The sequence below is a fragment of the Ruditapes philippinarum genome, unplaced genomic scaffold (assembly GCF_026571515.1).
Source record: "Ruditapes philippinarum isolate M1 unplaced genomic scaffold, ASM2657151v2 ctg758_1_1_1_1, whole genome shotgun sequence".
Classification (NCBI taxonomy): domain Eukaryota; kingdom Metazoa; phylum Mollusca; class Bivalvia; order Venerida; family Veneridae; genus Ruditapes; species Ruditapes philippinarum.
This window is the reverse complement of record NW_026865780.1, coordinates 183,100-198,167: the sequence shown is the minus strand read 5'-3', so window position 1 is coordinate 198,167 and position 15,068 is coordinate 183,100. Positions and strand designations below refer to the sequence as shown.

General features: G+C 32.6%; 1 protein-coding gene and 1 long non-coding RNA gene across 2 annotated transcripts in view; one reads left to right on the top strand and one right to left on the bottom strand.

The window, feature by feature from the left end:
* The window catches only part of LOC132730300 (roundabout homolog 2-like), a 186,374-nt gene that overhangs the window by 94,773 nt on the left and 76,533 nt on the right, over nt 1-15,068 (top strand). The gene's annotated exons all lie outside the window — the stretch shown is intronic.
* On the bottom strand, nt 6,649-12,303 carry LOC132730303 (uncharacterized). The gene is made up of 4 exons (XR_009625741.1): nt 11,801-12,303; nt 8,872-8,965; nt 8,334-8,506; nt 6,649-7,112 (listed from the first exon to the last, which is right to left on the bottom strand). It is a non-coding gene; the product is annotated as an uncharacterized LOC132730303 (long non-coding RNA).

Sequence of the window (15,068 nt, the reverse complement as noted above, 5' to 3'; positions counted from 1 at the left end):
GATATGTTATGGGGAAAAAACTGTGACAGTCTAAAATGTCCTGAAATTGTATCTGTTAGCAGACCTTGAAGACCTCTTCGCAATAAACACTCATTTTCTTTATTTTACAATTCCATTAGAGCGAATGGCAACATGTTGATTAGTATTGAATTTATTTTACTTCAGTTTTAATGTGATATATCGAGTGTTGTTTGTTGAGTACAAATTGGTGGTTTGTTAATTTTATGAGACATGCCTGCTTTTCTTCATCTTGGTAACTGGATGTCGGAAAATTAAGTTTTTTTCTCCTTTCAATTGCTTATGGTGTTCTGAATTGATCAACAGAAGAATGATATAATAAATATAGAAAAAAAAACTTATTTGCTATTAAAGATATTGAATGACACACAATGTTTAGTTATCAATGCTCAATGAATTATGTTTATGAAAGCTTCAAGTATTCTACTTGCATAATGCATGCATTTACTCAACATTTCAACTTGCATAATGCATGATTTTACTCAACATTGTAACACCTGCAAAACTTGTAGATGTAATATTATAATAAAAGAAAACTTGAATGTATGATGTTGATGAAAAAATCCCCAACTTTGGTCTTTTTCAAAAGTTTGATCAACATGTTTTAATTTATACTGCACCAGTGGTTAGTAAATCAATTAATTTAATATTTTAATTAGCCAATGACATAAGATAATGGTTTCTCTTTTCAAGACTGCTCTAATTTATAAAAGGGAGGTAATGGCAGTGGTGGGTTGTTTCCCTTGATAATTTAAAACTATTCAACTTGGGGAGAGATATTTAAAGATATTTGATGTAAAATAATGAAAAAATTCCGAAATGAAGCAATGATTAATTCATCATTTAAAATGTATGAAGAAATAGAATCACAATTGAACAGAAATTTAAGTTTCAAATTGTTTTGCAAATAATAGATAGTTTCAAATTGAAAGTTGGGTGAGACCATAAAAAAATAAAAATAATAAAATTGCAATAAGGTTAAACCATGTTGATATTGATCTTTTTAAGTTGGCATTCTGCTCTTAATATGACTTCCTTATTTAATCAAAGCGCTGAAAGCACTGCTGGGGGCGCATTATGTTGATTGTATAGTGGTCTATTGTTACAAGCAGATGCCATTCCTACTTTCAAAGCAGATGTCACATTTTTACTCGATTATTCGATAAGAATAAGTAGAATTATCCTAGTCATCTGAACATTGGCGTCTATCACCTCAATTTTTCCCGAAGTCCATTGACATATGGCATTGAAACTTTGCACACTTGATCCCGATCAGGCACCCATTTGTTAAAGATTGCCTATGGCTTCAAGATATTTTCGTATTCCATAGACATCTGGCTTTGAAATAAATTGAAATTTTATACATTTCTTTGCGAGCATACTAGCTAGGACTCTCTCCAATGCTTATATCTGTAAAATATTGGGTTTAAAGAAATTTTTGGTCCTTTTGTGAACTTAAAAATATTTTAAATAACCAAGGTTCTGCTATTGTCAAGCACTAAGCATATAGTTGAGTGTGCTGTCCTACCAACAGCTATTGTTTGCATACCTTGTGAAATATAACTCCTTCAAACTTTTGTTCAGTTATTATTATACAAACACAAGAACTGTCTGAGGACAGTAAGGCTCGACTATTCGAAAAAGTTGTCACAAGGGTGTTTATTGAGTATAAAAATGCTTACCAATGAATACATAAAACTGACCGAAAAGGTACAAAGGCTTGGATTAAGATGTTTTATCAAGTAAATCACTGCTTTATTATCATGAATGCATAAAATTGTCCCAAAAAAGGCACAAACCCTTCAGTAGTTATGGAGATAACATGCTTACAAGCAAAACTTTACCATTAAATTCTAAGTTGAAAAAGGGGAGAAAAATAAGCCTAAATTCTCGATAAAATTATGGATCTTGGTCAGTAACCTACATGTACAATTATGACCCTAAATGCATGTGAAGTTTTAATATTGTAAGCAGAGTTATCCAACTTGTCAATCTGATGTACATTGTTACTATAAATAACTATTGTAAGTTTCAATTGAATATCTCAAGCAATAATTGAGATATTTGACTTTAAAATAAACTTAAACCAACGCAGACGCGGACGCTGGGTTACTACAATAGCTCTCATATTTTTCAAAAAGTCGAGCTAAAAACTACCAAGTCATGGTTGAGACCATATAGTTATTCCATATATAAATATATATGTATATATCATGGAAAACATTTCAAGATGTTACAATGGATTGTAGTGTATAACAAGAAAATCAGTGTACTTTAACTTTAATCCAATAATCATACAAACATCTGTAAATAACTGGAACAAAATATTTCTTAAATAAAACCATACAAAACAAGAGGGCCATGATAGCCCTAGATCGCTCACCTGACTTATCAAACTCATCCAAACAATTACCTAGACAAACATTCTGACCAAGTCTCACGACAGGTGAGTCAAAAATGTGACCACTACAGTGTTAACAAGGATTATCCATATTTGAGCAGTGCGACCTTGTTTTTTACTCAGGTGACACATATTCAAACTTGACCTAGAAATCATCAAAACAAACTGTCAGACCAATTTCCAGGATACTTGGATCAAAACAGTAGCAACAAGAGTGTTAACAAGATTTTTCTATTTTTAGCTCCGGTGACCTAGTTTCACATGCGATTTCGAACTCATCCAAGCAATTACCTAGACAAGCATCCTGACCAAGTTTGATGATAATTGAGTCGAAAATGTAACCAGTAGAATGTTAACAAGGCTTTTCCATATTTGGGCGGTGTGACCTAGTTTTTCATCCAAGATGACCCATGTTGGATCTTGACTTAGAAATCATCAAAACAAACTTTTAGACCAATTAACAGAATATTTGGATCACAACAGTAGCCACTAGAGTGTTAACAAGATTTTTCTATTTTTATCTCCTGTGACCTAGTTTTTCATCCGAGATGTCCCATGTTCGATTTATTCCCAGCAATGACCTAGGCAAGTTTCCTGACCAAGTTTGCTAACAATTGAGTCAAAATTGTGACCACTAGAGTGTAGACAAGGTTTTTCTATTTTTAGCTCCTGTGACCTAGTTTTTCATCCGAGATGACCCATTTCCGAACTCATCCGAGCTATCACCTAGACAAGCATCTTAATCAAGTTTGATGATGATTGATGCAAAAATGTGACCACAAGAGTGTTAACAAGGTTTTTCTATTTCTACCCCAGGTGACCTACTTTTTCATCCAAGATGACCCATGTTCAAACTCATCCGAGCTATCAACTAGACAAACATCTTGACAAAAGTTTGATGATGACTGATGCAAAAAGGTGACTGCTAGAGTGTTAACAAGGTTTTTCTATTTTTAGCTCCGGTGACCTACTTTTTCATCCGAGATGACCCATGTTTGTACTCATCCGAGCTATCACATAGACAAGCATCTTGACCAAGTTTGATGATGATTGATGCAAAAATGTGACCGCTAGATTGTTAACAATGTTTTTCTATTTTTAGCTCCGGTGACCTACATTTTCATCTGAGATGACCCATGTTCAAACTCATCCAAGATATCAACTAGATAAGCATCCTGACCAAGTTTGATGATGATTGATGCAAAAATGTGACTGCTAGAGTGTTAACAAGGTTTTTCTATTTATAGCTCCGGTGACCTAGTTTTACATCCTAAATGACCCATGTTCGAACTCATCCGAGCTATCAACCAGATAAGCATCCTGACAAAGTGTGATGATGATTGGGTCAAAAATGTGACCACTAGAGTGTTCACAAGGTTTTTCTATTTTTAGCTCCTGTGACCTAGTTTTTCATCAGAGATGACCCATGTTCAAACTCATCCAAGCAATTGACTAGACAAGCATTCTGACCAAGTTTGATGATGATTGGTTTAAAAATGTGACCACTAGAGTGTTCACAAGGTGTTTCTATTTATAGCTCCTGTGACCTACTTTTTCATCAGAGATGACCCATGTTCGAACTCATCCGAGCTATCACCTAGGCAAACATCCTGACCAAGTTTAATGATGATTGGGTCAAAAATGTGACCTCTACAGTGTTCACAAGGTTTTTCTTTTTTTAGCTCTTGTGACCTAGCCTTTCATCCGAGATGACTCATGTTCGAACTCATCCATGCTTTCAACTAGATAAGCATCCTGACCAAGTTTGATGATGATTGAGGCAAAAATGCGACCGCTAGAGTGTTCACAAGCAATTGTGGACGGACGACGGACATTCACCGATCCTTAAAGCTCACCCTGAGCAAGCTCAGGTGAGCTAAAAACCAAAAACTGATGATGACAGAACGGGTATCACTTTATGCCTATAAAATTTTTTTTGCTCAAGTGATTTTTTTTTCGAAGAGCTACATGTGAAATTACATAAGTAAAATCTATTTCAAAGCTGCATGCATTCATATGAATATATTTTAAAAAAATCAATCTTGATTAAATAAAAAAAAAGTTCAAGGATAGCCCAAACTTGTTAATTATAAAAAAATATATATACAGAATATTATGTTGTAGTAGCTCTCTGAGGCTTTGTATTTTGCTATGAGCAGCGGTGGGAAATTGATATCTTGCGAGACCAAAGGGCGAGCTAGATATCAATTTTCCAACATTGCAAGTAGAAAAATGCATAGCCTCAGAAAGCTACTACAACATAATTTTCCTTTTATAATATACCTTTTCGTTTGAAGTATAAATGATTTTCATTATACTACACTTATATAAGAAATTTCAGAAAAAGAAATGTAGCTGTCAAGAAATAAATTATGACTGACAGATGAATACGTAATTTGTGCAAAACCAGCCACACCTTTTATCATTTTGGTTGCCGTTTCCATATACTACGTTATACACAGCTAAGATCAGAACCAACGTCAACAAGAACCGGTTGAACCGGGTGATGCTCCCCGAGAAGGTTCTGGACACAGGAAAGTATAAAAAAAATGAACAAAGGGCAAAAACTCCAAAATTAGGCAAAGCAGAGTTATGTTTTTTTGCACTGCACTTCTATTCAATGAGATCTATCTATCTATAAAGTTTCCTGATGATATCAGAGTTATGTCCCGGGTAAAATTCAAAGTGTAAAAATGAACTTAGGGTAATAACTCCAAAATTAGACCAGGCTTTGTTTAGGTTCTTTAAGCATTGCAGTTCTATCCAATTATATCTAGCTACCTACAAAGTTTCATGTTGATATCTCTAATAGTTTTAAAGTTATGTCTCGTACAAAAGTCAAAAAGTAAAAATAAACAAAGGGCAATTACTTCAAAATAAGGCAAGGCAGAGTAATAATTCTTAAGCACTGCTTAGAGTAATGTCCCGGACAAAGTTCAAAGTGTCAAAATGATCAAAGGGCAATAACTCCAAAAGTAGGCAAGACAGTGTTACAGTTCTTGTGCACTGCAAACTTACTCAACGATATCTATCTACCTACAAAGTTTCATGTTGATATCTCTTTTACATTGAGAGTTATGTCTGGACAAAGTTCAAAGTGTAAAAATAAACAAAGGGGGATAATTCAAAAATTAGGCAAGGGAGAGTTAAGGTTCTTGTGCACTGCTTACCAACTCAATGAAATCTATCTACCTACAAAGTTTCATGTTGATACCTGTTATAGTTTTAGAGACAAAGTTCAAAGTGTAAAATAAAGAAAGGGGGATAATTCAAAAATTAGGCAAGGCAGAGTTACGGTTCTTGTGCACTGCATACCAAGTCAATGAGATCTATCTACCTACAAAGTTTCATGTTGATACCTCTTATAGTTTAAAGGTTATGTCCCGGACAAATTTCAAAGTGTAAAATAAACAAAGGGGGATTATTCAAAAATTAGGCAAGGCAGAGTTACGGTTCTTGTACACTGCATACCAAGTCAATGAGATCTATCTACCTACAAAGTTTCATGTTGATACCTCTTATACTTTTAGAGTTATGTCCCGGACAAAGTTCAAAGTGTAAAATAAACAAAGGGGAATAATTCAAAAATTAAGCAAGGCAGAGTTACGGTTCTTGTGCACTGCACACCTACTCAATGAGATCTATCTACCTACAAAGTTTCATGTTGATACCTCTTATAGTTTTAGAGTTATGTCCCGGACAAAGTTCAAAGTGTAAAATAAACAAAGGGGAATAATTCAAAAATTAGGCAAGGCAGAGTTACGGTTCTTGTGCACTGCACACCTACTCAATTAGATCTATCTACCTACAAAGTTTCATGTTGATACCTCTTATAGTTTTAGAGTTATGTCCCGGACAAAGTTCAAAGTGTAAAATAAACAAAGGGGAATAATTCAAAAATTAAGCAAGGCAGAGTTAAGGTTCTTGTGCACTGCACACCTACTCAATGAGATCTATCTACCTACAAAGTTTCATGTTAATACCTGTTGTTGTTTCAAAGTTAAGTCCCGGACAAGAAAAGGGGATGGACGGACGGATGGACAAGGCGGCGACTATATGCTCACCCGAAATTTTTTGGGGAGCATAAAAATAGTCCAGGCCTTTCATATATGGTACTGTATTTGTCTCTAACATAATACAGAATTTTCTAACCGTTGAAAACTATTTGCGCTTCAAGATAATCCTGTGTTTTAGGAAGAAAATTTATAGGTATATAATAAATGCTGTCATTGACATTTCTTATGCTTATATTTATTATATGTATTTCTTGCAATCCTATTTATAGCTACAAATTCTATGAATTAAAATAGAAATGAAGGTAGCATGCAGACGGTGTTGATATTGTGTGATAAAAATTTAAAGATCATTGGAAATCATCCCAGTAACCGAATACTCTAAATGACCGAGTACTCGAGTATTGATTTTAGTAATTGTTGCCATCCCTAAAAAAATTAAGTACTTGACAAGATCAACTAACATCTAAATAAAAAACTTTGAAAACAGAATTAATTATTTTGAAAAATTCACTCTGAGCTGTATTATTTAAAATGGGTGTTCAAACACATTGAAAACATTGATAATTCATTTCATGTTCTTGGTGATGAAGTGGTGCCTCAATATAGTTATCACTGCATTCTATCTTCCCTCATAACTCCTACTATTACTGTATCTGTCAAACAAGCATCTCTGTTTTCTGAAATAGAGTTTTGAAAAAGTTTATTGCTGACCGAGATATTCCATACTTGTATGTTAACTTTTTTTCAGCATCTTTCTGTTAGAATTACTCTGATTTATAAAGGTATAAAACCAAAAAATGCGCGACCAATGCCAGAGCTCAACCCCTCTGATCAGATTTCACAAACGAGCATCTGAGTAGAACCACCGCCTTTTTTTTAAAGCTAGCTGGATTGCTTTCTCACATTAAAGAATCCATATTAAATATAATAGAACATTGATAATTGCTACACAGTCTCTTTGTAAACATAAAATAAGCATGTTTTGTGTTTACATAAAGTAGCTATGTAATGTTAAAACACCACATGCTATAGTTGGTCACAATATAAATATATAGTGTTGTTAGGAAACTGACAGTTTTTTTAAGAAGGACCAAATTTTTTTTTGTCTCGTAAGAAGGAACATGGCTTCCAATGCATAGTTAATTCATTCAAATTAGACATATTCAAAAAGAATTGCATAGAATTCAATACATTTTCATGATTAAAATATTTTACTGATGAGCATAGTATATCTTTAAAGGTAAGTGGTTTAGGTGCATTACTTTGACTATGGTCACCCCAATTAAATCTATTTATTTGCTTAGTAACACAACTTTTTAAAGTCATATAAATTTGTAAATGTGAGTGATTCTGATAATCTATATACAGCTAAGTCAAGATGAGATGATTAGGTTTTACTGACTGCTTACTACATGAAGTCACTATTTCAATGTCAAATGCCTTGAGGTGAAAGGAATGAAAACTTGAATTTCAAAATACAATTTAAGTGAATTACATGTCACAAATGAGCCATGTCATGACAAAACCAACATAATGGGTTTGCGACCAGCATGGATCCAGACCAGGTTGGTCTGATCAGGATCCATGCTGTTCGCTTACAAACCTTATTACAAGTAGAGAAACTGATAGCGAACAGTATGGATCCTGATCAGACTGGGCGGATGCCCATTATGTTGGTTTCGTCATGACACGGCTAAAATGTTTTTGCTATCGACTTTTGTTCCTAAATTAACAACAGATTGCATAATGAAAAGATATTGAAATAATTAATATACAATTGGCTCTAAGTGCCAAGCTTACAGATTTTAAATAAACTTTGAGCCCTGTGTTGGCCTTTAAACATGTCAAACATTTAGAAAGTATTTATTAAGGAAAAGTGTATACAAATAATCATGTACCTCTTCATTATATGCCCATGACATTGAAAAAACATTGTGTCATCTGTTTACTTCAAGGTTAGTCACATTGACAGTATCACATTTTAGACTTCATCTCTCGTGATTCCATTCATAAAAAGCATCCTCAAAATGGGTCCTCTTAATTTCACATTCATCAATCTGACAAAAACCTCCTGGAAAAGAAGTTAGAAACATATGCCACTAATTATGTCAGTTAATGTCAAATAAATACTTTGAGAAACTATTTGGTCAAAATTGTAAATATACAAAGATTTTCAAACCAAATATATATATAACAATGAACATTTCCTTTTTAACTTTCTAACATATATAATGTATGGTCTTACTTGAAGAAAATGTTTGCCCGTGTGACCGAAAGGGATTAAGGACCATTACTATTGTTTTTCCTTTTGTTTATTAAAGGGCCATGGCCCCATATTCTATTGTTATGGAATGAATTCTATTGTTCTCTTTTGTTATGCTACAGTAAGATGGATATATATATATCAAAGTCAGAAAAAAGCTAACATGTTTTTACCTTAATGGCCTGTATAATTATGTTTCACAGCTTCTCAGCAAACAACCAACTGAGCCACAATTGAAATCTAACAAACAAGCCTTTATTCACAAACCTGAAATAAAAACTTTTCCTAATCAATACAATAGTTCTTTTAATTTATTACATACTTCATTGAAACATTAAGAAATATTGATAAAGTAAAATGCTCATTTTCATTTCCTGTATTTTCAATGTAATTATTCATTTTTCATTGCGTATTTTCACAAGTGTCTCCTAAATTTAGCCTATACACAATAGACTGTAAAGAATAATAGGGCAATTTCTTTATAATTTCAAGTATTTATAGTCGAAACAGTCCTTTTTAAAGGCATATATATGGGTAAGTTGAATGTTGCATGTCCAGATATGATTGACTAACAATAATTATTGTAAAAGTGAGTAATAATTGTCGGAATCATAGCTCAATCGGTAGAGAACATAGCTCGAGGTTACCAGATTTCAAAAAAAAAAAATTATTAATTTTGTTCTGACATGTCAGGAACAACTTAGACATGTCAGGAACAACTTGAAATTTAAATGAGTTTTTCGTTTGATTGATTTTTGTTACCTATCTTACTTTTTCATTGAAGTATCTTTACCTTCTTAAAAATTATGCCCAAATCTCATTTCTTTCTCTTTTTTTTTAAACTTCTTTTCATGAATTTAATATGAATATTTTCAACAGATTTTAAAATAATCAAAAAACAACACTGTTAAGCATATATATAACTGTTGTCAGGATTAAGTTTTGTTTCATCAAAAAAAACTTGAATAGAAAATAGAACAGTTTCCACCTGTAGTTTGGAACCCACTAACTGAATTCACTTTTATATCAATATTATGCAGTCTTAAACTTATTTCACTAGTAAGTCAAATGATTTATTATCTCAAACAATGTAATTACATGTAGTATAAGTTTTATGGAAATAATGTGGTTAATCACTTGCAGTTAATCAAGGCTTGACAAATCCACTTGTCCGCTATAAATGATAAATACGAGTAAAAATGACTCTGGACAAGTTAATCTCCCAAAAATGCCCGTCCTGCAGGACGTGTGAAATTTCTAGCATAAATTAATCAAATTTCAATTCAATTCTTTTGAAACCATTTTTCAAGTTTTACTAGTAGGACAGAGCACAAAATAATTCCCCTGTGTTTGATGGGCAAAACTGATGTTGATTTGTTGAATGCAACGCTTAATTCTGTCTGATTCTATTTTGTAAAAACTTACTAAAAGCCCGTGCGGCGATTCCAGTATGTTCCACAAAATTTTTTTAAAATGTCACAATGCAATATTTGGCAAATGTTTAGCCAGAAAGAAGTAAGTTAAACAGTGTCTTCAAAAAAGAAAAAATGTCTTCAAAAAAGAAAAATGAGTCAGAACATGTAGGAAATTTATATTTTTTAAGCATTGTTGTTGTTGTTGTTTTTCGTTTTTCAATCCCTGATATATTATTTGTAGTATTTGTAACTATTATCTATTCTATTTGTAATAGAACAGCATTTTTCCCTTATAAAACTATTTACATTCCCAATAAAAAAAGACAGCAAATTTTCAAATGTTTTATTTTTAAAGTCCCAAAATTACTGTCAAAATTCCCATCCAAAATTGGCATATATAAAATGGATGATTTCATATTGATAAGTGATATGTGATAAAAACCAAGTATAACTACATCTGACAGAGCAATATTTGTACCTAGTTCATTTTATACTTCCGAACATTATTTATGTACATGTACTCATTTTTTTCACTCCAATAAGAAATCAATATATTATGCATGGTTTAACTTTAAATGTGTATAAATATTATGCATAATTCTCATGTCTCCCTGGATAAAATTCTAAATTAACCATGTGGCATGAATACCTGTCAGTTATGTAGTATCAATTTGAGTCAAAACGCATTTTTCCAAAAAAAAAATTGTACTGGTAGCGTATAGATGTTACACAGAACTAAGCAAATGTCAGGGTTTTTCAATGCTAATCCCCAGTGTAAATATAATTATAACCTTACTCAAATTTCTTAAAATGAGGGGTGAAGTGTCTGCAAAAAAGGGCCTAGGGTGAAGTGTCTGGGGGGTGAAGTGTCTGTAAGCCGAGGTGATGGACAAGGCAAGACATGTCGATTTTTTTTAGCTTAATATTATGAAGTTGCAGTACATGAGAGACTGGCACATGATGAATCAGCACATAAATAAAACAATCTAGTGTTCTGTGGTTTCTAAGTGTCATACCTCAGCTCTTTTCCTTATTACAATGAAATTTTACATGATTGTTATCCACCGCTGGTTTGTTTTAAGCAGTGAATGATAGGTACCGTTTCAGCAGATTTCGCAAAGAGGGTACAAATATGGATTATGCACCGTGGATCCAGTTCATTCTTTGAGAAAATGTAATAAGACATCATTACTGAACTTGTATATTTTTTATTTAAAAAAGCTGTAAGGTAAGCATCAACAATATGTATACGCTAGATGTAAATAACTCACCTCCAAAAAATATATAAAAAAAAAAAATGGGTCAAAAATGTCTGGGTAGGAAATGGTTTGAGGGAGGACTTTCAAGGGAAGGAACTGCTAAACTTAAAATTTGATAAGGTCAATTCAGTACAAAAAAGCTTTACCCGATAATGGCCGATTGTGAAGAAAATTTGTAAAAAATACAGCTTTTGATTGCAACTTAAATATCAACGTTATGAAATATAAACAATGAACATCAGTCATCTTGAATAACGTTGTATTTAAAGTCATATCCGGTATTAAGTCCTTGTATTTTTTGTAAGCAACCAGAATCGCCAACGATTTGACGACGATTTCGCCACTGATAAATGGATAAATGCAAAACAAGCAAAGTTATACAACATTTAGGTAAATGGGAGATAAGGTTTTTGTAAAATAAAACTTACAACTCGTTTTAACACGTGGAACTTCTATATAAACTTCTCAATCTTTCACGGATGAACTTGTAAACAATGGCGATTGCGGTAAAATGACGTAAGGGCGAAAATAGTTCGTATTCATACGCATGCATTGTTTTTCTTAAATTTACACTTATGAAGCATTAGGCCCTATAAGCTTTAAAGTTAGCTGATCTGAAATCCGTATTCCATTACTTGCTAAATTTTTGAGTTCTATGACACTTAATTAACTTGTGACTACATGTAATTTGTACTATATTTATGCAAGTACTTTGGCTATGATCGACCGCTGGCGTAGTAATATTAAAATCGCGTAAAGCAAAAATATACATACAATTTTAAAAGACGATTGCTAAATTTAGTACAAAATTGGCCAGTCAATTTTAAAATAGATAGGGAACTATGATTTTGGAGTTACTGCGAAGTTTTGGAACTATTTTGCTTAGCGTAGGTAGCTGACTAATTGTGTTCACATCATAGTAAATCTGAATTTGTCGTTATTACATTGGGGGCGCATTGCGCATGCGCCCCCAAAAATGATTACAGATATAAGCATATTTTTTTCCTATTTTATCTTAAACGGTGGCTATATATATTATTTTATACACATTTATCAGGCTAATAACGTCCCACAAGACCAATAGTACTGTCTGATTAGTGATGTTTTTTAATTATTTTAGAAATTTTATGAAAAATAATTGGCCACATTGGACTAATTTCACAGATCGGTATCATTATCAAATGGAAAATATATACAAACAAGTTTTACTTTGAGACTGTTTGGCACCATGTTTTGAAAAATGTCTTGATTCAAAGTTAAGTCTACAAGGAAGAAACAAATTTCCTGCTTGGTTTAAATCTGCAGGTATGAAAATGTTATGAACTATGTATATATAGTATCTTGTCCAACTCTACATTCAAGATGCAGAAGGTTCTCTTTGGCTAGCTTCTTTATTAATCTTTTTAAAAAATCCTTCCAAGGTAAAAATCATATTCATATTGAGCATGCAGAAAGTGAGGAAGTTGTTAAGCTGGCTCCTTAAGAGTGGTCAATGGTTCTACTCAAAATGACTGTGCGTCTGAAAAATAATTTTGCTACACCATATTTTACCCAAAACATTTTGCAGTATATTAAGCTGTTTATACACAAACATACTTTCTTTATGGCATGTTGTAAAAGATTACCGTTGGCGTTATTTAATAAACTTAAAAAAACAAAAAGAAGAAAGAAAATCAAAAGATTTCAGTTCATTTCATTTTCAAAGCAAGCATTCTAAAACAAACTACATTTATTTCATTCTTTTACCTCTTCCATACTGTCATTTCTCAATGGCAGGAGAATTACACTATCCAGAGTTATGTCCCCTCATAAAAACCAAACAACCAGAAGTAATCAACAGACTGTACTATATATTGTTGTTATTTATATAATATTGTTTGCATGCGCAAATGGCATATGTCTCAAATCATACTTAAGTTACTGAGAGAATATATTCATCACAATAGTCTCCCGTCTTTATTCCGATATTTTATTACAATAGACAAGTTTGTTTCAAAATTATGGCTCCCTTGGTCCACCATATGGGATAGATAGATTTATTCTAGAGACAAGCTTCAAATTAATTTTAGCACCATCAGATACTGTAGAGGGGTTTTAAAGGTCCCTTGGTAGTGTGTTGCATAATTCGGGAAAACATGGGCAATGGAAACTGACATCTCTGATAATAATGGAACAAAGATGTGTGTTATTTGTATTTCCTTGGTAATTCATTTGCTCATGCGAAAATTCATGAATCATTTTTTTTTTTTTTGTAAAATTCTGACATTGGTGAAGAAGACTTTTGCTATGTGCGTAAAATGAGTCATTTTAGGCAGCCCCTTGTACAAGATTTTCTTTAATGAGTAGGGGATATATAAATATATGCATCAATACCATCGTAATTTATTAAAGTATATCTTCACTAATCTTGATGGATACAATTACACAATTATTTGTATCATCCTATTAAATCTTTTAAAATATATACATGTACTTTTGATTGGCGTCTTTATATATTAGTATGTATTTTGTATTATTTTCCATTCCAATAGTTGATATTAATAGAAACTCTTAAATAACTGTAGTCTGCAATATAACAAACAACATGGTATGATGGCAAAAAAAGATATATAAAAACATTATGGTGCTGTATTGGCAACATACTCACTTTTGATTTTCATTAACATTCTTTTTTCTTTGAAAAAACGCCACCAATTATAAAAAGTAGGATTATTTTCCTGCCGTATAATGCCAGAGAGGCCAAATGGTCATGGTTACGGCTTACAAGTTTCACCAGAACGGGGATAAATACCACATTTGTGCTCAGATCACCCCACCCGGGATGTATCAGATGCCCCTGTGCTGCGCTTGTTTTCATTGATGCGTTACAACAGATACCCAAATTTCTGCCGCGTGTCTGAAGAATAATGGCTTTAATTGGGTTGCGTAATTCAGATAACAAAACATATGCAGTTTCCTGACTAAAACCTAATAAAAATTCTTCCGCATGTTATAAAGCTTATTTCTTAACACCTTACTTTTGTGGATTTTTTATACCTTTATTAAATCTAAGTCTTGGAAAGTCATCAAAGTTTTGTATTGCTTCAATTTCTGTGAATTTCATGATTATTTTTATAAAGAGTGAAAGTGTTACAAACTATCTGTGATATGTTATTAAAATCGTACATGTGCCTTCAAGGCAGGATGCTCATTAAAAACTGTTAATCGTGAGACTCTTAAAGGTTGATGGTTTAAATTACCCCAGCCTCAGATTTGTTAATCAAAGAGGTAGAATAAATTGACTGGATTAATAGATAATTCCTTCCAGTCCTTTCCAAGGTTCTGCTGTATGTATTTGCATTTGGAGTGTTGACTTTCAAAGAAGTGGTTTTAGTTTACTGTGACATATCTTACGTTAATAATTATCCTTGTTTATTTCATTCATTAATTCTGATGTTCATTAATTAATTTTGATGTAATGGTGTGTGATTGATACCCATCATATACTCATTTTTCGAATTTCTCTAAATCATTTCTTACATCAATTTAAATATTTTCATTGGATTTTAAACATTTTAGTGTACTTTAATCCCCCAAAATTTACCAAAGATTATCTTAAGTTTGATATCATGAAGAAAAAAACCTGGTAATTAGTCCCAAAAAAATGTCAGTGCAGTGCAAAATTAGAACATCAAAGAAATCCGGTTACATGATCAG